Source organism: Branchiostoma lanceolatum, chromosome 3 (genome assembly GCF_035083965.1).
Source record: "Branchiostoma lanceolatum isolate klBraLanc5 chromosome 3, klBraLanc5.hap2, whole genome shotgun sequence".
Taxonomy (NCBI): domain Eukaryota; kingdom Metazoa; phylum Chordata; class Leptocardii; order Amphioxiformes; family Branchiostomatidae; genus Branchiostoma; species Branchiostoma lanceolatum.
This window is the reverse complement of record NC_089724.1, coordinates 9514097-9538831: the sequence shown is the minus strand read 5'-3', so window position 1 is coordinate 9538831 and position 24735 is coordinate 9514097. Positions and strand designations below refer to the sequence as shown.

The 24735-nt window shown below is 42.2% G+C and overlaps 1 protein-coding gene across 6 annotated transcripts in view; it reads left to right on the top strand.

The window, feature by feature from the left end:
- The first annotated feature begins 1873 nt into the window (after positions 1-1873).
- The window catches only part of LOC136430098 (ras association domain-containing protein 10-like), a 32472-nt gene continuing 9610 nt past the window's right edge, over positions 1874-24735 (top strand). Inside the window, exons 1-2 of one of the 6 annotated variants that reach the window (XM_066420391.1) lie at positions 1874-2093; positions 17907-18031. The gene's annotated coding sequence lies outside the window, so the exon portion shown is untranslated. Of the gene's footprint in view, positions 2094-6575; positions 6738-7066; positions 7259-7321; positions 7404-9263; positions 9511-13495; positions 13602-17906; positions 18032-24735 lie in introns of those variants that run through there. The other 5 variants (XM_066420388.1, XM_066420387.1, XM_066420392.1 and 2 more) reach the window with 5 other exon arrangements.

Genomic DNA, 24735 nt, shown 5'->3' with positions numbered 1-24735 from the left:
AAAACTGCCTGGGGTGGCCAGATGAAGTTTCAAAGAGGAACATTGACTTTCGAGCTCTAGAACTTCAGCAAATTGCAGACACTTTAGTACCACGTTAGTGACTTGTACACCCCCTGTAATGTTGAATGGAACCACCGTACAGGACGAGAACAAATCTTCAGCGTCACCTGCGCCAAAGGGTCTAGAATCGTTAGTTCTTCGCGTTTTGTGTTTGACAACGGTAAAGTTGTCATATAGTCAATTTTTACAAGGGATTGCGGTGCTTGCATGCAGCTCTATGTCTGAACGTGATTACAGGTATGTTTTTTTTCCAATTCGCTGTCCTTAAACCTTGTAGTAGTAACGTTGACGTAGATATGATGACCAACAAATACGTAACAGCAAGCAACGGCAAAGACGGACTCTCCACGTACGTAACGTAGCACTTTTAGATGATTTTTGCTGCTTGCTTGAACAGATTGTCCTAATTTGCACAAAAATAATGTTATTTTGGATCTTGCACGGATTTGACCCATTGATTTCTTTTATAAAAATTCCGCGTAAAACAAATCTTGAATGAAGAAATCGTTCTTCTTAATCAAATCGTTCGTTGGTTAAGACACTGGTTTAACCTTCTCCCTGCTGCCTAACTCTGTAACCAATAGGGAATTGGGTGCCAGACGGCTACTTTAGTGTGCTAGAAGTTAAAGGCAGCCTTACTTCAGAAGAATTCACTGGTGAATAGTTCAAAGTCGTGGCTGATTAGTCATGGTTTTCCCACCAGTGTAACTCCAGGTAGTTTATACAGACGGCGTCTACTTGTCACAACTCTGACAAGACGGGCCAACATCGGTGACCTAGAGAACCTGAACGTCTGTCTTGTTGTCACGTCTGGACGTTTGGAATTTGGGAAAATTCATGCAAGGTATGAAAATATCACCTCATGTCATAGTCAAAAAGCATTTGCTCGTTGACACTGAAGATGGTCAAAATGACGACAGAAAAAGTGAAAAATGTCTCTCACAAGGAAACCCCCGCCATAACAAGCAATCTGTTGAAACATGTTGTTAGCGACGCGCAAACGCCGTACAAAAACACTTTTAGTAGCGACTGCTCGATATGTTTAGTTTAGATCTACTTGTAAATACATAAATCAATCTACAACACTCGAAATGCTCCGTAAAGGTCCTAAGGCTATGTAATGGTCTCATTAAGCCGATCTTAATCGGTTTAAATGTTCCCCAAGTATATTTTTCACCTTCACAAGCTTTCTGAGGCGCACAATGGGTTGAGAATAAGTGGCGACAACCATGGAATAGCGGGCATACCCTGCCCAGGGCAGGCGACTCCTTCTGTTGACTCTAACGTCAATGTCTCCTTTGTTGAAGAGAAAGAGAGAAGTTGGCACAGGTCTTTGTGTAAAACCCACTCAGTAGTGGACGGACTCTTCAAACGCTGACAGATTTGTGCAACTGTACATGTTCAAGTTTGTGGCGTTTCTGGTTGTTCCACATCTGCTAGGACGGGGGGGGGGGTCTTTTCGTATATCTTTTTCTCTTGTGTTAGTCCATTATTTATTACATTTATGTTGAAGAAAATTTTTATCAGAATGCATAATGTACATATGGAAATATTAAAATTACTTTGGGGGATAGATAGCACGGAGTGTAATATTGTTTGATAAAACGTATGTGTCATTTTTTGTGCCCGGCAAGCTTGAGCATGTAGGCAGGTATTTGTCTGCACCCGCTCGTCCCCCCTCTAAGAAATCTATCAGTGGTAACGACCACGATAAGGTGCACTATTACAGCCAGGCCGCTAGGTGGCCGAAGCTCTTGTGACTGGGCTTTTGGATTCGCGATAGTGCTGCCGGCAGGCCACGGTTCGTGGATCTAGAGTCCGAAAACACTCCAAATACCCTTCTTCAAGCGGTTCAAAGACGCCGCTCTTTGGTCGACCAGTTACTCAAGAACTTGTTCGAGAACAGTCGGCACCTTGAGGACCCTGTCAAGACGCTGTATCTTTCTTTGAGAGGTGACGTATTCGTCTTCCACACCTGCACGGGAAAGGCGCAATCTCGAGGACTGAGTGGACACCTTGAAGACGTATTTAAGGTATTTCTTACATCAAATTTCGGAATGATTCGTGAATACAATTCGCGCTGAATGTAACTGGCGACCAACAGAAAGCTCCAGGCCTTATTTTTGCCTTGAAACCACCGGCTTTGCAGTGTTGAAGAGCGACAATTCATCTGGTTAGTTCAGCCAAAACGATGAGTAATTTGTTTGCTGCACAGGAGCGTGCTTCGAAGCTGCAATCATGCCGTAAATTTCTCTACATAGACCAGCATGTCAAGGCTAGTAGCTGTGCATTATGATCTCGTCTTTTTTCTCAGTGCACTGAAACTCGGTATTCTGTAGAGAACGTTGATTTCGAACACTCAGTGCGCCTTTTCTTATTCAATCCTTTCACCTGCTCACCGTACGAATTTACATTCCTGTGGGCGTTTGTGATATAGATATCTAATTTGTTAGGGATCTTTCCAAAATCGTTTCTTTGATTAGATTCAATATTCTTATCTTGAGCTTTGTGCCCTCTAACTCGATTGCAACGTGACACATGCACAGCAACAGCAGTGTTTTCTTTCATACAGCGTTCTTGTGAGGCCAGGAATGAATCACCGGCTTCTAATAGGTTCCGAGGTAAAAGGAAAGCACAGTTCCTCTTTCTCCAATGTCTATAATTAACTCACCTTTGATAGAGTGGATTGACGAGCCTGGATTGACCCCACCTCCTTTTGTACGGTCCGCTGGCGTCTCCGTGTTTACTCAGTGCAAGCACGCACCTAGCGGCACAACCGTGAAGCGTGCAGTTTCTATTTACAGTCACACGGTGTGATTTGCCGTTAAATATGGTCACTGTTGTCATATATCATATGACATTTATTCATACGGATTACGGAGTCAAATGTATGGCTCACGATTACGATACCAGTTCGATATGAGCTTGTTTCTTCAAAAGAGAATATGAGTAAGTACCGCCTCCGCCGGAAGCTTTCAACGCAACTGTTCAAACACACAAGGCTGACCATTCATCTTGGATGACAGACAGAAAGTGACTTTCTTTCCAGAACATTCTTCATCCCAGAGAAACCACTGTACTCCGCCCACACAAACACAGTACTAAAGCTGCACGTCCCAATCTCGGTGTTAGAAAGTCTTTGGAGGATGAGTCAGCCGCCGAAACCCTCTTTACGGGTTCCCGTTGCATTTGAAGCTATCAGACAAAGGCTGCGTTTATCGCCTTTGCATTCCACGCAGTGTTTCCGTCTAATAGAATGAAATAATCGTCTTTTAAAGACTTCTTTCAATTTGATATATGGATATAAATCACGAGAAGTTTCTCTAACGATCAGCACAGTCATGAGAACTGGCTAGACAACATTACGACGGGAGGGGTGGATGCATCTACTCATCAATTCCGACAGGTGGCACTTAAACGCAGACTTAAAGTTTTCCGCTTTTCGATTGTGGTTTGATGCAATCTGGCTATATCATCTGGCCTGTACCGCATCGTCTAAACCTTTATATGATAATTGACTTGATAAATACCAAAGGGAAGCCCTCCTCTGGGAAGAGTTTATCCCTTATCTGGTCCAGGAAGTGTTATCTACCTAAACCGTATTTCAGTCCTATTGAGGCCCAGTGACCGGCATGAGGCATCAAAGGCGAGATTACTCAGGAGTTAAAGGCTTAGACTTGCTGAAAGGCCCCATTAGGGTCCAATAGCTGACTGCCAATGCTTGACCTGATCATGAGGAAAACTGCCGTGACCGTGAAAGACCGGACGTCCGGTAGAATTAGCGAGGCCTAAGGTTGAGAAAATTGGATGCACAGTAGGCATGCTTTGCGTTGTATTTTTAGACTTGTAGGCTTCATAAAAACAGTCTGAATGTTTGTCGTACACGACTTGAAATAACAACTATGATTTTAGAGGATAAAAAGGATGCAGAAAGTATGTGCAGACTCCATAGGTCGGTTGAAAATAGTAGGTCAAAAACTGTAATGCTTTGCCATGCGACTAGCTTCTCTGGCATGTTATCTGTTTGTTTGGCCGATTTCTGCTGTTTTTTTCATCGATCTATAGAGCCTGGTGTAGACTGCAAAAAGTATGCACTGTCATGCTTGTGTTGAAATGATCCCCATCCCCCATCCAGCTTCTTATACTGGTTGATGATATGTAGATAATCTAAAAGAATGCCAACCGCAAACCACATCATGAGTAATCATTAAGGACATGAATGAATGGCTGATTTTGAGCCAGAACAGGCATTGCTCCTGTCCGAAGGAAATGGTTAGTAATACGTATAACATCCCTCCAGCTCATTCAGTTCTAAAGGGTTGATGTAATTTCGATCGCTTTTGTATCCAACACACTTTCATTGTCCATATGGCGTCAGTTCCACTCCAATTGTTGTCTGCCTACATAACGGAAATACGATCTTAGTCACAATGGAGATCGTTTGTGCAACGTATGCATAAATATTCATATCTTTTGGATGTTTTTGAACGTAGGTTTGAGCATTAGGTGAAAACGATGATCTAAAAAATCATTTAGAGATAGATATATGTAGTCACAATTTCAGATAGAGTGGCAAAGTAATTCATGACTTTATCGCAATATGTGTTTCACAAAAAATACATAATATTGTCATAATTTGCACAGAACATCTTAATTCGTCCTAATATCACAATTACGACAATGACATTTCATTATCGTTCTTTCTATATATATATTTCAATTATACTGGTACAGAATCTATTGAAACTACGCAGCTGGTAAGGATGTTTTACACACGGTTCGTTTCATGCAAACAGAATAGCCATTTTCTCCACACGCAGCCTGTACAATGGCGATGTCCACTCTTTTGATAAAATGCTTTTAGATTAGCTTATCGTTAATACATTATATCTCCATGAGGAATTCGGGGTTGAGAAGGTCGAGCGATAATGCCCCTAATGTCGTTTATCATAATCAACACTAATGGTGAAATGGCATTATCGAAACTTTTACTGAAATTTCCATAAGTTTATACGTACATTGTACATGTACAGAGCTATACGTTAATGAGAACAAAGATTAGACCGTGCAATTCAATGAAAGATGTATAATAGTGACTAAGGTGCTTCTTTTTCCTGTATCTGAGATAGTATTTCGCCTGTTCCCATCAACGACGTGAATTGCACTGCTACACTATTTGTGAAGCACAAAGGCATTCTTTGAAAATGACCTGTCACCTTCAGGTTCGCGCCCTTTGACCCCAAACCTGATCTCCCAAATGTTTCCCGCCAACTTGCGTGTGTCGCCCCGTCCATCTCGGCTGGGTGCCTGGTAAACTCTCTCTCCTGTCGCCAAACACCGTGGATCGGCGGTAGCCTCTACCAGGCTCTAGACGTGGCTGGAAAGAGTAGAAATAGGCAAAATAGACAGATGACATGCCAGAGGAGTTAGCGGGCCTGGAGTATAGTTTGCCACCTCAGGATTCGCCTGGCATGTTATCTGCCTATTTGGCTAATTTCTACTCTTCAGGCAGCCACCTCTGGAGCCTGATAGAGTCTACCGCCGATACACAGTGTTGGCAAGACTGCGAGAGAGTTCTTTGGAGCCTTGTAGAGGCTAGATCGGCGGTTGGGTTCCCCTGATTTATCTGATGGTGAAGCGGTCAAGCAGAAACAGGCTATTAGTTCGAGCAGCTCGTGGATATTGGAGAGGCTCCAACAATGATGCAGCAGGTCTGATTAATCAGTTCTGACGGGGCGTCTCAAAACGCGGGAGTTCCACCTCAAAGTTATCAATGATGAGTGAACGTGTGAATGAAAGTTTCCTTGCTCAGATTACACCTTTGAATGAATGAATGTTGTTCAAGACAAGCAATGCTTTACTATTCATAGCTGAAAATAAGTAACAAGGAAAACGATCAATGATGAGTGACCGTGTGAATGAAAGTTCCCTCTCTCAGATTACGCGTATGAATGAATGTTGTTCGGGAAAAGGAATGCCTTATAATTCATAGCTGGAATTGAGTAGCACGGAAAACGACAGATGGGTCTGTGTCCCGTAGGTTGAGGGCAAAGGTTAAAACGTACTTTATTAAAACTACTGATAGCCTACTTGTTCGACACAAATGTTCCTTTTGACATGCAAAGTTAAATTTCTTTCTTTAAGTTTTTCCTTCCTCTTCCTCTACACAGGTTCCTGTTTCATATTGCTAAAGATGTACTCCACACAGTTCAAGGCATTTGCACCAAACGTTTTCGAAAAATGCCCTATGTCGAAGCATTGTTCATTGTTTCTTATTCCCCAACTTTAAAGCTAGATTTCCGTTGTGTGGTCATATTCTAGTATCTGCACCCCAGGCTTTTCTTAACGGCTGTTCGCGTCGGATCAAGTAATAGGCACCTGTCGACGCGATGTCCCCTTGGAGACACTTCCCACCTTTGAAACGCACCGAGGTCGCCATGGAGCCCACACGGGGTGGATCGCCCCTGTCGCCGGGGGCTACTTTTGTCTGACCCGGGACCTGCAGGTGGGCGAGAGCTGTGCCTGTAGGGACCGAACAATAGCGACCCGGGATGTGCGGTGCCAGGGCCCTACTGCGTCTCCCCCTTCTCCATTGAGTTTCCCAGTTTCTAATGGAAAAATATGCGCCAGCAACGGATGTGGACCGTCCTGGGATGTCACTAGTGTTCTGCATAGCAGTGAGTCACTGGATTTCTATTATGAAGCTATATTTAGCTTTAAGGGCTGGGTCTTTGTTACTAAGGGCCGATGTTGTTATGAATATGGCATATTTTGATTGAATTCTCGCACATGTGGATGGAATTGCTGTTTCACAAAGCTTATAGTTTCTAACGCGCTGGTTTGAAACCCCACTGCCACTTGTTTAGAGTTTAAAGCACGCAAAGTTTGACAAAATGCAAGGATAGAAAGGAGGTCACCATGTGGGTTTGCTATTGTGCCATCCCACGGTTCAACGTGCCACTTAAGTGTTCCTATGCACTGTGAATAATTTAAAAGCGATCGGACGTGAATCAAATAGAAATGAATACGGGGGGTTTCGGGGAGAGTGCGGAGACGAATGGACAGATGTCAGGGATGTGTATTTAACGCTGGAGGAGCTAACTCTCTGGGTCATGTTACGAACAGGAGAAGCCGAGAGCTTTTGACGGAATTACCTCGCTAACCGATACCCTGAGTTGCTGACAGACGCCTGTAAAGAGTAAGTTATTGTATCTATTGTAACACTGACAATCCTTTGACGTCTGTTGGGGGACGTAGCCACGATGAAATGTAGCCAGATCCATTTAGTGACTTCCAAATAGGAGCATCTTCTGCTTTCCAGATACCACGTTTGGTAATACCAGGTAGGTTTCTTTACAATGGAGAACTTATCATTGTGCTTGTTGACTTGGATATTGTATCGACCCTTATTTTCGTGTCATTATCGGCTTATGAAGGATGAAGTAGAATTTGAGCTGCTCATTTTGTGGGTCTAGGATGACGCACTTTCTTGCGCTTCATGCCCCTTTCGTGCGTATGGTTTGAAGTAGGTGTCTGCAGTTAGGAAGTGGTCCATTAAGTTAATCGCATTTTACGAGAAGGGCTTATGGACGCCCGTTTTCCAATTTCGTTTCACGACTTGTGTGTTTTCTTGGTTTTGTGGTACAGTCGCGTGGGGGGCGAATGGGCGAGCCACAATATGGGACTCACTTTACAGCCGGACGTAAATTTGAAAGAAAAGGCGGAACATTCTTTTATAATGCAAGGTACATCTGTGCCGAACTTTAATGGCAGAGGTATAGTAACGAGATAGAAGACACCATTTTCCTCACAGTTGATTGGAATATAGAATCACACACAAGTAATCGAAGAAGATACATTATTTAGACAGGTTTCTACACTGTTGTGACCTTGCCATACATCAATAATGAGCAGCATTGTTATTGGTAGTTTCCTACATCCTTTTACGAGCGTTCCTGACTATAAAGGCAATCAATAAAAGAACGGCGTCCCTAAGCCATATATCTGTGATGTTATAGTCCCCAGTTGGATATTATCAACAGTACTCTTCTCGAGTACATTTGGGCATCACAGCGGGTTGCTATGAAATGATGCAATTATTGAGATTCTATTATCCAGTCAGCAAGATGTCATGAAAAGAGATTATTAAGTTAATAATTGCGACCTGAATTCCAATTGCCATCATCATCATCCAGACGTCAATGAAATATCTTCAAGTTGTTTTGTATCACTATTTCAGACCGAGTATTCGTTGACAAAAAAACTTGACATGCATGTCTGTCATTTGGTAGGTAATTTTCCTTTTTTTTTCTCTCTCATCAATTTGAATGATGAAAGATAGGGGTTTAGGAATGTTGTGGTAAAGATATTTGAAGACCAGTATTGCTCCTGGTACACAAGGTACGTATACAACATGAGTGGTATGGAAGCCCAAGGCAAAATTGTTGTTAAAGTTGAATGAACTTTTTCATAATTTCCGTGAATCACGTGGTATAGGAATGATAATCCAAGGATACTGTGGCAACAAAATGGCGACTGGAGAATGTTGATGAAACAGATAGTTCCAACACCACCTGTTTACACACAGCTTTCTTTTCGAGACTTCACTTTCTGTTATCATCAAAGTTTGAGATCATTTTCCTCAAATATTGTAAGAAATTCAATAACATGATGTTTCGATAGAAATAGTTAAAATGAACATGATAGAATCTGACGTATTTAGAACAAGTAATGAAAAGAAGATCCGGAGATTTCGCTGGAATGCAACATGTCCACCGGCCTTCCCACTGGGAATTTCAAAAGGATGGAATAGAATTTCCTTTCAAACAGATTATCTCCGCTAGGACTTTGTTTCCTTGCCTTCCAGACATAGCAACAGTTATTTGGGAAACAGGCCATCATTGGTGAGCTCTAGAGGTCCGCCTTGTGCGAGTGTTTCAGAAGTAATTGAAGTTGGCAATACGGTACATGCTATGCGAATGTGTGGATGTGAAAACTAAAGGTTGATCACCATTTTGTCCAAGCAGAAAAGCCGGGGTTTTTCGTAATCCTCATCTTTATCCTCTTTAATGCCCAAGATGACGTCAGTTTCAATATGGAGCCTTGCATCGGTCGCTAGGAACAACAGGACTTCTCTTTGTGATGGCGGCCTTTTCGGATTTCTATGGTAGAGCGTGGTATTGTGGGATCGTGTCAATAAAGCGACCCTTTTTTGTGACACTGCACAGAGGGCAGGGCATTGTTCGGAGGAACGCTGTTATTGCGTTCCTCTTTCTCTCGGCGTCTGGTCAGGCCACGCAGTACCGCCCCAGAGTCAGAACGCCTTCACTTGACTACGTACATGGCCAGAGGTCAATATCTTGAACCTTGAGGCACGTCTACACACACATCTGGGCACCTGTCTCTCCATCCCGCACTGCATATTTCCGTTCTGAACGACCAAACTCGTCGGTAAGTGTTGCTCGACTCTTTTGTACGAAAGAAAACAGTCATTTTTTAGACGAGATTATTGAATTTGGATATATTCTATGTCGTTCCCCTTTCTCCAATCGTCGTGGATTCTCTCTGCCGTTAAAAGGGGAGGTAAGTTTAAACATCCGTTGATGATGGAAGTTTTCTCTACAAACCTTGATAACAACGCCAACAACCCAAATACAAACGCTTCCATCGTTTCCTCATTTGACACTTTTCTTGCGTTAAGGTTTTGTCACCTAATGGGGCGATAATACGCCGACAGTGTTGACAGAGACAAACGGCGGTTCGGTTTCCACAACTCCCGTTTTGATGTGGGGGAAAAGACGCCTCATCGTTTGGTCGTTTGTCAAGAACTCGTGCTCGGAGCTGTCAACAGACCGCCCTCATGTGAAGTGTCTCTTTTATGTCTTCACTTTTCATCTCAGACCGTTTACATTGCGCGCATTTCTGTGAAGTAGCCGGTCCAGTTATAGCCAGTGTTGTGGGACTCTCTGCTATTCGCCCACTTTACGGTGTTCAAATAGACACAAGGCGTTACCCTTTGTGAGTTTTGCTAAAAGTAGCGAAATAAATAAACCATGTAGTGCTGGACAGGAGTATTGACAACGCCGGACTTTTAAGTGTATTTGAATTCGTTTATTGTCACTTACAAAAGAAACGCATGCGTAGGTTGATACGTGACATATGGCAAATGGTATGAGCCGTAATAGTCCGATCTTCTTCGTTCCCATAATATTCTATAGACGGTGTACTTGCAGTATTACCATACCTAGATCTTAGATCCTTCCACCTTAGAATGGGTGCCCAGATATCAAAGATTAAAGTACGGTAGTTTTATCTTTTGTGGTAGTTTGGTGATAGCCATTATAATCGTCCGCGTTTGCAAATTCCTTCACGTAGTACGAACACGGGTAAAACACGCTTCGTAAAATTTCAGACTACCTAATCCTCTTAAAATGCAGACTGACTAAATACGCATTGATGCAGAAGATGCTCACTCATGTCGACTAGTTCTCCTGGCTAGTATTTTAGCCACAGTGACCAAACTGTAAGGGCTTCAGATCAGCACTTTAATTGACTTAACGATCGTCCCCTGAAGCAGTACCGAGAGACAGGTCAATGATCGGATTGTTCACTGATCGATGTCTATTATATATTCAAAGCGACTGAAGTCGGTGAGCACTATTGCCCTTTCGGCCATTAACGACATCTTAAATCATCTGGACATCTGAAGTCTTTTGACCGGCGGAGTTCCTGTAGACTATTTTTTATCTATCAGGCTTTTTGAAAATCCCAGCCAATGACGACAAGAACATTTGCAATTTAGATTTACCAACTACTCCCAGGTATATGGACCAAAGGAGTTTGAAAGGAGACAAGATTTCTAGAACTGTCTTCTGAACATTTTCTCGTCTCTCTTTCGGTCCATTGGCCATTTGAACCCCTTCCATTGTCTGTATTTCCCTTTCTCTATCCCTTTTCCAATTATTAACATCGTGTGGTTGTAGCGCATGCGCATTTTCAAAATCCACCAAAATGGAAGGGGGAGGGGTGCGAGCTGAAAAGCACATACTTGAAATTCTACCACGGTGTCTTCAAGGTGTATGAAGTGTATTAGAATGATCATCGATGTCTTATTGCGTCCTGTAGCTGTCTTCTCACATGTGAAAAGCTTCTAACGAGTCTCAAACGGATGTGCCGCCCGAAGCTATGTCACCTTATACACCGACAAGATAATACGCCGGGAACATTTTTGACCGCAGGCATATGTAACTTCAAAGATATCCTTAACCTAGATGTAATCCAAGGATTTACTTTCATGTCAACGACCATGAGTTCAAAGCGCCATTGTTCTTAGATAAGGACTTATGTCATCGGGTCTGACTTGTGGGCTTCGCATACCATAAGCTCAATGTTGCCCTACTGAACAATCTCCAAGCAGATGTTGGGGGCTAAATCGTTACGTTTTCCTAGCTCCCATTTTCAGTGTTAAAATGGCTCCTGAACTGCTTGGGGATTTCTACTGAACGGTAATGTACCGTTTGATGTGTTAAAGGTGAGGGTTGGACTGGCTGTAGTGAACAGCAATCGTATTTCTGATTCTGAGACAGAAAACAACGCCCGGAGAGCATTGATAACAATCAAGACAAAACAAAATAACGCGTACCATAGCTTCATGAGTACTGAGTAGTAATGCATACGTCGGAGGGGATTACAACTTTCGTGCAATCACAACTTTCTTAAAGATTGCACATATGATTCATCTACTTTTAGTCCTAGAAAAAAATGTCTAAGGAAGGAAGTTTGAAGGACATCAGCATAATTCAGGGGTACATCACCATACATATATATTCTTTGTCCATGTATTTCTGCAATGTTGATCTTAACGAATAAAGATTGAAGCCATTTCTCCAACGTCCAACCCATATACAATCCCAAAAAAGTCCTTACTCCCATCTACTCGTATGTAATGAAGCTTGCGTATGGTATACGTAAACTCTTTGAGTATAAGATGAGTATTTTGATTCATTGCCTAAATTCCCCATCTTAAAAGCAGCGTAGCGTGCAAATTCCCACAGGCGATCCGGAAGATATCAGGACGACACAATCAAACTATAAGGTTTTCGTCCTTGTTAAGAGATAAGGCGCTCGGCAGCGGAATAGGGATCGTGCAAAATACAAATGTTGCATCTCGTCAAGGTCTGGTTGTGTAAAGGTAATCAACCAACTTTATCTGCTCATGGTCAGATTGGTTGCTTTTTTTTTTATAAGAAAGACACTTAAGAAAATTTTGCGACAACATTGCAAAGAAAAGCTGGTTGAACCTTGTTGAGGAGCATGCAGATATATTTTTCGACGATCCCTCCTAGAACCACCTGTCTCTTACACAGTTTCCATTCCCAACGGTTTTCCACGCTCTACATGTCCCGACGCCTCCTTCCCACGAGTCTGTGTTGCCGCTGAGCGTCCCAAATCCCATAAAACCCCTTATTTTTCAAAGGAGGTTTCTTTGAGGTCATGGAAAAACCAACACCGTTTTCACGCCCTACGATTCGGAACAGCCAGTAAGACCCGAAATTGATACAAGCTCACTACACATCGATACACTTGTTTGGATACGGTGAGAGGCTCCGAGAGTGCGTAAAGGCGGTGCAGTATTTTTACCCGCCTTCTTTGTTTGATCTAGGAGCGTGTCCGAGATATTACAGGCCTCTCGTATTTCTGTAACCGTCTTTCTGGGGACTTTCACCAGAAAGAAACTTCTTTTAATAGCTGGACAGATGCGTCACTTTTTCGCGTGGTATGCCTTGAAGTCGGAAAGGTATGTCTATGATAGGGCTTCTGTGCGACGAAAAGGCAATTGCAATGATAATTCAAATTGTAGCGTCTTTGGTATAGATAACATCTTTCTTGTAATTCTAGACTTTTCTCTTCCAGGTGGGTAAGTTATGTCCTCCTTATCTACAGTAAGCTGTAAAATTACATTGAGTTTCGACAATCAAGACAATTGAAAAGTCGTCTACTGCGGTGATAAAAACAAGAAAACACCGTGTCTTTGGGAATAATCACGTATTTTTGACACTGGTTGTATATTCTGAGAAAGAGGAACAAAAAAGGCACAAGAAAGTGACAACAACACTTTTGTTTTCAGCATCCACGGAACGATATGAATAGTCGTATATCAACTGCTCTCTGACATTTTTACTGATTTTCGGCATGGGAACAGACGGTCAGAACCTGTGCTCTTTATGAGCCCGAAAACCCGCCATAAAATGGCCTCACTACACAGGAACTTCAGAAGAAGCGGTGTGGCCAGTGTTTGCCACCGAACGAAAGTCGTTATCACCCATCTTAGTTCAATATTTACACGGCACTCGTAAAGGTGAGAAAGGTGGCCGCACCGCGGCTGTTGTGTAACCCAGTCCTATCCAGGTAGCGCCCCGAGCTAAACGGTGGTTTCGCGCCGTGGTTTCCCCGTGTGCTGTAAGTACACATCGCTTGACTACAGGAAGGACTGTCTTTCCTTTCATAATGGCCGTTTTCACAGAAGGTGGTTGCAGCTGTAGGTAGGACACCATTTACTATCATCTGGTATTTTTAGAAACGGGAGAAACTTTGCACTGCGCCCGATGCATGGGAAACGCCTACTAATGCTTAGGTCACAATTGCGCCGGTGCCCGTCGGGGATGTAGCCCCGGCCGGGCTCTGACGTCTGAGGGGCACCGGCTTTCGTGGTCACAATTAAAAGTTTCCTTCACGCTGCCCTGCAGGGGTCCCGGGGTGCTCCGGCAGGTAATCGGTGGCATTTTTGTAGAATCTTCATTGTCGGTCTCCGGCAGGTACCCGTCAGTTGCTCTGACGGTGTCTTGTAGTGACCCCTGTGGGGTCCGACAGGGTACCGCGTGCTAATCACATCCAGGTGGGGCAGTTGTAGGGTCCCTCCCGAATGCCCCGCGAACGACGGTCGGCCATCAGGCAGGCTCCTGGTGGGCACTCGTCATATCTCGGGGGTATATAAAACTGCACTGGAGCTCAAAAAGAAACACGATATACGAAGTTCACGCTTTAGTTCTGCTCACCTGATCTGTAACGTCACACACTTGACCCAGTCTTACGAAGTACACACATTTAGTCTGTGCACTTGATCCGTATCATAACATAACAATACCTTATTCTATAATCTTTGGCGATAACACCAACATATTCCTTTTCCACAAAAACGTTGACTCTCTGATACAACTGGCTAACCAAGATATGTGTAAAGTACATGGTTTGAAGCAAACAAGTTACCAAGATTTCCAGAACTACAAATTGCCTTATTTTCTGTAGTAAAAATAAAAGTTAGGAAATCAATAAGTCCAAAATGTTCCTAATATACAAGAGAAACAGACCAACATTTTGGGGGTAATAGTAGATGAAAATTTAAACTCGAAAGCCCAGTCTCTGCTATAAGTAAAAGACGAATGCTTAAACAATTGGTGTTATTGTGAAAAACAAATACATCATCCCTGAAAAGATTCTCACAACTATATGCAACAGCCTTATATACTCATATTTGACCTACTGTAACATTGTTTGGGGATGTACCTGCCAGACAACTCTACATCCGCATATAACTCTCCAAAAGAAATTCGCAAGGCTAGCAACTGCTTCTGAGTTTCGCTCACACATGGCTCCTCTATTTCAGAAATACTAGACATCCACGATATCAATAAATTTCGTTTAATTTCCATTCTAACAATTTCCCCAATATATTTTATATTTTCCCAAACCCTTCTTCACACTTGTTCACAACTATTATACCAGGCAAAGAAATCCTTATTCCTCTCTTTCGTACATCATTAGCAGAGTTCTCGTTAAGTGCAAATATATCACAATATGGAACTGTCTTCAGACAAATATACAAACAATCACCCTTTTTCTTGATTTTAAAGGTGACCTGAAAACCTATCATAGCCCCCCTGTAGTAGAGTCACATGTCCAGTTATTATCTAACTTATCTGATTTATACCATTATTTGATTATCATCGTCTATCGTTATCATATGTATTACTTTGCTGTATCATTTATAAGTTATAGTCTCGTTTGATAAGCATAGACGAGGAGGGCCAAGTATAAGCTATAAACGCTTTTTTCTCCTCCTGAACCTGTTATTATCTATTGTTTATCGTATTATGTATTATAAATTTTCTTGTTGTGCAAATGAATAAAAAAAACACAGACAAATTATAACTTGTCCCGGTGGACTGCCGGCAACCGAAGCGGTACCTCGCGGTGTTCTCACGTTGAGGTCACGGCGTCGTTGTGTCCGCGGGGCCCGGGTAGAATTTAAGTCAGAACTAAATTTTTCTCGGGTCCCCGCCGGGCCCAAAAATAGCCCGGTAGCCGCGGGGTGCCCCAAGGGGCCACGTAGGGGTCACGCCCGGAAGTGCCAAAAAGCGGCCCAGGAACTACCCGTCAGGGCCCCTTTTTCCAATTGTGACCTAAGCATAATGTTGCGAAGGACTGTCGGTAAGTCCAGCCATGGCGAGTTGAGTCCCTAATAAGTGATTTCCAATAATGTCCATCTTTATATGGGTCTTTCTGTCTTAAGTAATTTTTGCCTTGTTTTACATATGAGCTTGCATGATACACATTGTAGCTGAGGCCATTGAAGCCAGGTAAAGGCATTTGTTTACGTTTTCTAGGCCTAATCATACCATGACGAATCTTGACGAAACATTTCAGGACGTACATTTCACCTTCTTTTGTGTGTGTTTACGGAGTGGGCTAAAAATACGCATTTAGCACCAGATAGCTTCATAAGGTCGTGAAATACCAGGCGTAAATCTTCAGATTACACTAGACACACCTGTGTCATATCTTGAGGGATACGTTAAGCTGGTACAATTACTGTCATTTGGAGCCACTCCTTCTGTGGATTAGTGAAGTGAATGGAAAGACGGCTCTCGGTGCCGTACCCTGTAATTAGAAGGTGATAAGTTCTGTTGTGTACGGAGAACCAAAACCGTGCGAAGTGCAGAGGGTTGGAACTATCATTTGTCGTTGAAGTTGCGATATTGTGACATCGCGTGGCATAACAGCAGGATGTCCGTCCGAGACCCAGTGGTCCACGGTTCGAATCCCCTGACGCCTGATGTTGTGCCCTTGGGAAAGGCACTTGACACGACTTTTCTCACTCACTCTGCCCAGGTGTAAAAATGAGTGTATTGTTCTCTGTACACTGTTAATATGCGTTATGAAGAACTTGAGCGCAGTGCAACGTCGCCCTTGTCTGTCCTAAAGTGAGAACGTCAGACGTAAAGCTGAGCTAAAAGTCTTGTTTTTGAATTCTGAGGATTTTTACATACCATATGGCACAGTACGTCTGACAGTTGTGCTTTAAAAGTTTCTATATGCTTGTTACTATCAAACCAAGTGGTTTGGTCACAAAATGAAGAACGCAGAAATATCCAACTTCAAAATACTTTATTCTCGCCCGACCGAAAAGAGGTTTTTGGACGTTTTATGGAGTTTATTTGTATTGGAAAGCCTCGCTCCTCTACCCGTGGCCGTCTGCCCTATCAACATTTCTGACCCCAAAATACAGAAAGGCCGTTCTAGGGCATGGATTCGGAAGCTCGTCTTTACCGCTGTTTGTGTTTTTAGAGGCGCTGGTGTAATCGCAAACCCAACGGACCGTTTTTAAAGAGCATTAAGGCGGCACATTGCATCCAGAAAAGCCTTGTGTAGGATTTACAAGAAATATTTGAACATCTCACAACTTTTCAAGACTGTTGACAATTTAAGCTTATCTTGCACCAAGGAAAAACATTGGACACTGTTACACGTCTGAAAAGCTGTAATACAGGGATAGAGTTTTGCTTGTACAGGTAAAAACGTCTTGTATGTTGTTTATGTTGCAGTTTTGTTCCACCACGGTTGGCTGCGCTCGTTGCTTTTACCCTTTTCTCGCTCGTGTATATCCGTATCTTATTACAACAAGCGAGTCTTTCAACTTTTGTGTCTCACACTTCAACGGTCTAGTACAGTCGGTTCATTCTTCTAAACCTCGGGCATGTACTCCTTTTATCAGCTTTCTTTCTCCCCCTCTTGCTAAGGCGTGCTTTGTGGTTGCTCTTTTTAATACCTGTGTAAATTTACCGTCTAAAACTAAACACTACACTCGGTTTTTGTAACATGGAAACACAGCAATGCTTCAAAGAGCCTTTTGTTGGTACACGTTTCTTGTAGTTTCTAGAGATACACCTGCGACGATAATGCATGGACTTACGCCGCGCGATTTACGGCAAATACGTTCAGCTTACGGGTAGCCATGCACGAATCTTTGGGCTGCTAGGTTGCATCGGTTATCAGGAATGTAAACTATTTAGAGTTTTCACCGTTAACATAAACATATATAGGTCTGAATGGTAGCAAAGTAATGTGAGACGAACTTATGTTTTGTGGTTTATGATATGCATCGCGGTAGACCACCGCTGGGGGATGGGCTTGCCACAAACTTAATTGACAGGTGTTTCAGACGACAAAGTGCTTTTGGTACGACCGTTGTAGTGTACGTACACGGTGAGCTACATACGTGGGTTACTAGGGCACAGTACAATACAGTACCCCCTCCAAAGCGTAATGGGGATTTTATGACTCCATTTTACACACCACAGCCAATGATAGCCCTCTGACGTCACGAAATGGCGGTAGGTTGACCTGTCACATGACTAAGTTGCCAACTCTCTGATTTGCAGTCGACAGAGGCGTAATAGGGTCAATTATGATATTCGTTACCATTGGTTTGCCATTTGACCCCTACAATGGAGATAGCACCCCCGCCCATAGCACACTTGGCTGACTGTCGTACTGGTCTTTTTTCATAGGTGACTTCGTCTTTGCGCAGTGAGAGGTAGATCACCTTGGATCAACAGACACTGAGGACGGAACAGGGACTCTGCGACTGGGGAAACCGAACAGTAGAGAAGGCATCGCTTTGTGTAAGCGTCTGGTACGTACGACATGTTTGTGCTTTTTGTGGTCTGGCTGAAGAGTAAGAATATTGAATTGAAACGTTGTAAACATTTGACTTGAACGCAATGGTGGCTCTATGGGTTCTAACCGCCAATCAGCATTTGGAAAACTATAATCACGAGGGAAAAAACCCAGAATACATTATGTTCAAATCTCTACTTTGTATCATATGAATATGGGTCCTACTCGTCATTATGCCTTATAATTATGAATCACATTTGATGTAATGCATGTTGACGTTACAATATTGTCCACCGTGACAAAAAGACCAACCGATAAAGGTACAGCGGGTAATACAGGTGACTAGTCGTAAAGAAAATTTGAATTTCGGTCGTTGCTGAAGCTTATAATGTTTACCTGTAAGACCTCCAATTTTCCACTTGCCACTGCACACCCCAATTCGTGTACCTTCGCCATTCCATCCATATTGTCTACCTGACCGCGTTTACGTCCGTGTCAGCGATCATGGGTTCACCCACTTCACTAGACTATGATTAAACCTTTAAGCACACGACTGTAAACGTTGCGATACGCTTTATGTAAAGGTAGGGGTGGGGCAAAATGACCTATCCCATTGTTGTCTTTCATCTCACATTCTCTCACGTCTTGTACAATACTTACACTTCTGGTGGCTGTCTTCGAATTCAAAACCTTACACCTTCCATTCACAAAGGAAACGGCCAATTTCAAACTGTCTTAGCGTGATAAATGACTCCAGACGACGTACGTGACGAATTACATCAAGTTCACCAGATCATGTCGCAATGTTGTAAGACATACGGTCATTACATGTGTACCAGCGCACTCGATGGCGTCAGACGGAGGGCTCTTGAGGGTTATAGAGTGGACTATTGACCCAATATCCTTTGTAAATTGTGTTGACTCGGAGGAAAGTGTGGCAATTTGAGTCGAACTGGCCTTGACTGCATGCTCTGTTTCTTGCTGATAATCCTCTCTCTCGAAAGAGTTTGACAATACGCCATTGTTGTTCTATTTAATCTTGAGAAAAGCACAAGTTCTAATCAAATTGTTGGTTATTGAGCCATTCTGGAATCTTATTATTATTAAGTTAAACGCGTCAACCATGTGTCCAAGACATGAATTATGCACGATATATAACAGAGCAAGGTTTTACAGTGTTTGTAGTTGACTTCCTTGCGTCCTTCCTTATACATATAGCAGACAGTTTCTTTGTCTTGTGAAGTGCATGATAACAAAGTTACCAAGGGATCATCTGTTGACGATCCCATTGACGTCATTATCATGAATATGGCACACTTCTATTACACACTTTTGAACCACATTTTTAAACCTGTTTAAAAGTATGCCAAACGTACAACAGTCTTTAGTTACTGCGATGGCCAGGACAACCTTGTCGTTTCTAGGTGATTTTGATATGACAGTTGCTGAGAGAAAGCACGAACGAGGGGAGGCAGTGGACCTTTGAGAAAGTTTTGTTGATTCGTCACGTCTTTATCTTGCACCTGCCACAACCGTCGGTGAAAAGTCACAGTTATTCTGTCAAACACGACGATTAGTCGCCGTGAAATATTGGAGTTTGACGTCACCCCTAACATACAGGGGCGTTAAGTCAGCGTATGGAATACTGCCTTAATTTTCCATAGATTTCTAAGGGATACAATTCACGACCGTGTAAAACGGATAGAATGAGTCAAACTTAAGGTTGTTGGTTCACAAACAGTTCAGTCTATAGTTGTTGTTTAGTCATTACGTGTTCACAAAACAGGAGAACGTTGGGCGTTGCGTTTGTCCGTTGTTTTCTAAACATCAAATGCCACAGTTATCAGACTGTTTGCTCTAGGCACAACAAGCGAATTACTTTTAGCTGTTTGCACGCGGCTGCATTAATTGTGACCTCGACCTTCTAGGGTATCTTTGATTTTGCTGCTCTGACATTTCTGACAAGGTTTCAGACAGTTCATAATTTCAAATCACATGTTCTACACCTGGCGACTCGACGACTGTAAGAAAAGTTTTTTTCAGAAAAGTTGCAACATGTGTTTTATGTTCACTAATGATTTATAGTACAATTGACGCTAGGATACATGTAATAACATGTGCAGTTCTAGTGAGGGTAACAGATACTGATCGTGTTTCAATCTTTAATAAAGCGACTTGACATAAATCAAGTATCAGCTTCTCTTGACGTTTACAAGACAAAGGTATAGTCTTGTTAATATGTTGCGTGTTTTGTATCAATTTGGTGATCTTGCTTTTTGACATGTCGTACGGTACTGTTACTTTCACGCCAAACCAAAATACGTTATGGAGTAGAATATAATTTGGCATCGAATTTGATAGCATTGCATTATTGATAAGGCAGTCAAAGACTCCAAGTCATGCAAGAAATATGAGTACGTTTTCACCGTGGTTGCTCGTTTAACACATTCAACAAAGGTCATTGCCCTTTTCTCAGTCAACATAGTAAGACGAATTCTTTTCTCTGTAAATTCCTGAGAGTATGTTGAGGAATTTACAGAGAAAAGAATTCGTCGTATAAATACACGCATCGCAGCATATCTGTGAATTGCTGGCACATAAGCCTGGGCTTAGCGACATTCTCACAGAAATCTCCCCCCTTAGCCGGGTGCAAACACCGAGCTGTTATAATGGGCTAGTTCGTGCGATACGGAGAGCCCATTGTCAACACCCTATCCCTCCCTAAATCCCCTAATATACTCTATAAAGCTAACAAACAGTCGCGTGCATGGAGATTTGGCGCAGGTACGTAAACAGGTAGCCCTGCTGTGAACAGGAAAATCTACGCGGTATTTGAGGTTGGGTTTTTGGAATCCCAATACTTCATAGGGGGTACGAAGGTATGGCTTTGGTAATCCTTTCTTAATGCTTTGTTCCAACTGTCACATCAGTTGTACAGAGAACGACTTCATTGACAATTCAAGGTATACATGTCACCCATCTCGTGACCTGGCTTTAGTACCGTGTTAGGGAATAGTGATACTAGTGAGAATAAATCCTATCAAAGTTCTACATTGAGACACAAAGATGACAACTAACAACATAGCGTTGACTTTAAACAGTCAATTGTTTTGTACATGCCCTGCCAGGTGGTTATTTGCCTAGGGGTAGAATCAAGTGAAGTCAACCTTAAAAAGAATGAAAATATGCCAGCGCTGCATATTGTTTCGATAAACAAGATCGTTATAAAAATTGTCTGCTCTGGAGGTTGGGGTTCTAATTGTATTACTGGTGTCCCTTTATTCCTTCGTGCAAAATGTCAGTGTAAATTGCATGAACATGTAAAGTGTGTGGTTTTGAAATTGTTGTGTGTATTTACTATCACCATTATTTCTGTACACTTTTGTTTGACACAATTGGTAATGCGCTTGTATAAATTCTTCTATTCCTATTTGACTGCACACTGCTACTGATCAGTGCATCGTATTGGACATTGTTCATAGCGAACACAGTTCAAACTCCGCCACAAAATTAGCTTACAACACGTCTAAATACCGCATTACATCTGACTCCAAGTCAAGACCCCATAGGTCCTTTATATCTGTAATTATAAGCCCAGTATTGTGATATGATGAACCGTAACGAATTTTTCATCACAGTGCCCGGTACTGCTATTGTTTGAAATAGCGGTGCAAACGTTGGGCAGGTGTCCCCAAATATTGAACACAATGAGAATCAAGAACGTATCCTGGGGGAGGCAGGTGAGGGTAGAGATGATAACGGTCTTTTAAGCGTGCCCCATTGTTGTTGACCGTTACTTTGGTCAAATAAAACGCGTAATTATGTAATTGTAGTTGTATGAAATAAAAGGCACAGCAAGAGTCGTTGCAAAAAAAGAGTTGGTCACAATTTAAGTATTTAACTGACAATAGACAAAATAGATGGTGTAAAAATAAGTTTGTGTTGAAACATAACCAGAGGTAGAAACAAAATCGGATCATCTATCATAAATAAACCTAGTAAAACCAGCGGTCTGGTGAAAAATTGTACGAGTCCACTCTCTTATGCTATAAAAAAAGTAATAATATATATATACATGACATTTGATTTAGATAGTGGCCAAATCTTGATGTTGCAAAACCACAAATGTAAGATGAAAGTAACATATGGATAAAACACCATGAAAAATCTACCAGAAAATATAGACATTTTGATGATTTTGAATTCGTAGATACAGTGTTGTACAATAGTCAATTGTTGAAGCCAACAACACGCCGAGGGCTTGAAGTTTACACTGCAGAACACCTGAAAAGGTAGATTTAGGTTTAATCACGTGGCGATGATCTTTAACGAGCTAGGATGATCTTTAACGAGATAGTTAAAGTTCACACCTGTGAAATGTCATCCTGGATTTAGCGGGTCGCCACACCTGTTATTATCGTTATCGTTATCAGTACAAAGGCATAGCCGCAATCAAATCAGCCGAGGGGCTGTTCCATTTGACAGTCTCAGTAAAGGGGTGGCCAGGAATGTTTCTAAGCCAACTCGCACACCGCCATCTTTAATGAGTAACTCCTCCCGTGTATTTCAGTTGTCTTGACCCTCGTTCTATTTTGTAGCAGTGTTACATGTGTATTTTTAGTGGCAACTTTTATCAAAATGTTACTTTAGATTGATAAAATACACGTACCCTCCCCTTCACAAATAGCAAAATCCCGACCACCCCTTCGAATTGCCAACCAGTTTAGTCCTCTTATAGCGAGGACACTTTGCAGTTACTACTAGCATTCCTTAAAAGTTGTATTGGGAATGAAGATACGTACGTATTTCGTGGCCACATCTCTTGCTTAAGTTAACTTCCTTTAAAGAGCAATACTTGGAAAGGGTTGATTTCAGAAAAACAGTTTGAACCTCAAATAAAGCCATAAGTTATCAAGTACCCCTGAACAAACGGCCCGATATGTACTGCATTTGACTGCACGCGCAAACAGTCGTTATCTGGCCTTTGAATGACCTTTGTCCGCCATTTATGTTACCAAGGACAACGGATATGCTGCCAGACGATGGACGGGCGAGGTAATTTTGGCACGTATACGTATAGGTCAGACGTCACCGTTTGTTGATCTTTGTTTACTTCTGGTCAACTGTTTGTTCTACGCGTCACAATAGTCGCTGGAGATGCTTCCAAATATAGTTATACTGCAATTAATTACACGTGCCCTACATGTGGGTGTGGATTAGCCTGGGTGCCATCCTCCGAAGTTGTCCGTGGTTCGTGCTAACCGTGGTTCGAAAAGATTGCGCCGGTGATTACGACGGAGGATGGGACCTAGGCTAGGTGTGGATACTTGGGCCGAATAGGTCTCATTGCAAATACAAGTTTTTCACTGCAAAAAAAGGAAAAAGTTTTTTTTTCATTGCTTTTCTCTAATAGGTAATCAGTACTTCTGTACATCATACGAAAGGCTTTGAAATAAAAGGCGTTTTACGAAGGTTCTTCTATACTGTGCTACATATCGACCATATCGTTGGGGATGTGAACAGGTCTATTCTAGCGTTAGATTCTAGATTGACACCTTGATAAGCAATCTTGAGTCACACCGGCACTCTGCTATCGATACTTCTTCAGAGTCAAGAAGCGTGTCCTGGGCAGACCTTTGAGCTAACTTTTCAAAGTTTGCGGAAAAAAATAAACGCCGGAAGCCGATGGCTTCTCGGTCGGTGGCGCTGAATGCGGGACTACATTTCGGTGGCAGACCGCATTCAGTAGACCGTCACATCTACACAGCGAAACAAAGCAGATCTGTTTTCGAAAACATTTGCGTGTATTCTTGTGTGTTATGTTCACTTGTTTGTAGGAATGGGGAAACAATTTGCTCTATTCTGAACTGAAGACGACGTTATTTGTCAATTGAAATTAATTGAATACGTTATTGATTTATTACACTGAACAAAATCAAACTTTTATGCTTGAAAAGATGATGAAAGATGAAAAACGCAATATTTACGTAATAACGTATGCTTTCGTGTAGTGTTAAGGATATAAAAAAATATGCATCAAATGAATCAATTCACCATACTTTGGTGTTATTGTGATCCAGTTATAATGATTCATTTTCTCCATTGTTTTAAAACCAAAGTCATCCCTTCTGATTAACACTGTACACTGGACTTGTCTCATCCCCGGCGACATTTATCCGTGTCATGATGACGTCATTTCTTGACCTGTATGGTAATTATAAGAATAGGAAAGTCAGTACGTTTTGTTGATTTTACTCATTGCTATGACTATCATTTCTGCCATTGATCAAACATCCGCTTAAGTCAAGGTTTGTCATACATACACCTGTGCAAACTTTGAAAAGTCAAGTACCAACCGTTAGTCCTTCTCTTATCTTTAGTCCATTTTAAAAATCAATTCTGCACTGTTAGTTTTTAAACTTAATCCTGAAAAGTTACGGATGTGAAATAAGTAGAAAGTATTTGGCGTAAGAAAGTACGTCATGTTGGTCGTCATCGACAAGCCCCATACCCTGAGTACGCCGCTGTAACATGAGCAACTATTCTCCAAAAGACAAAGCAGAGGCTTCGATCGAGAGGGGTAGTTTTGTCCGGGATTTTTAACGTTCCATCGAGAGGAACGTTAATAATCCCGAACAAAACTACCCCTCTCGATCGAAGCCTCTGCTTGGAGAATAATGGGCAATTATATGAATACGCCCGGAGTCCGGATACCCCCTC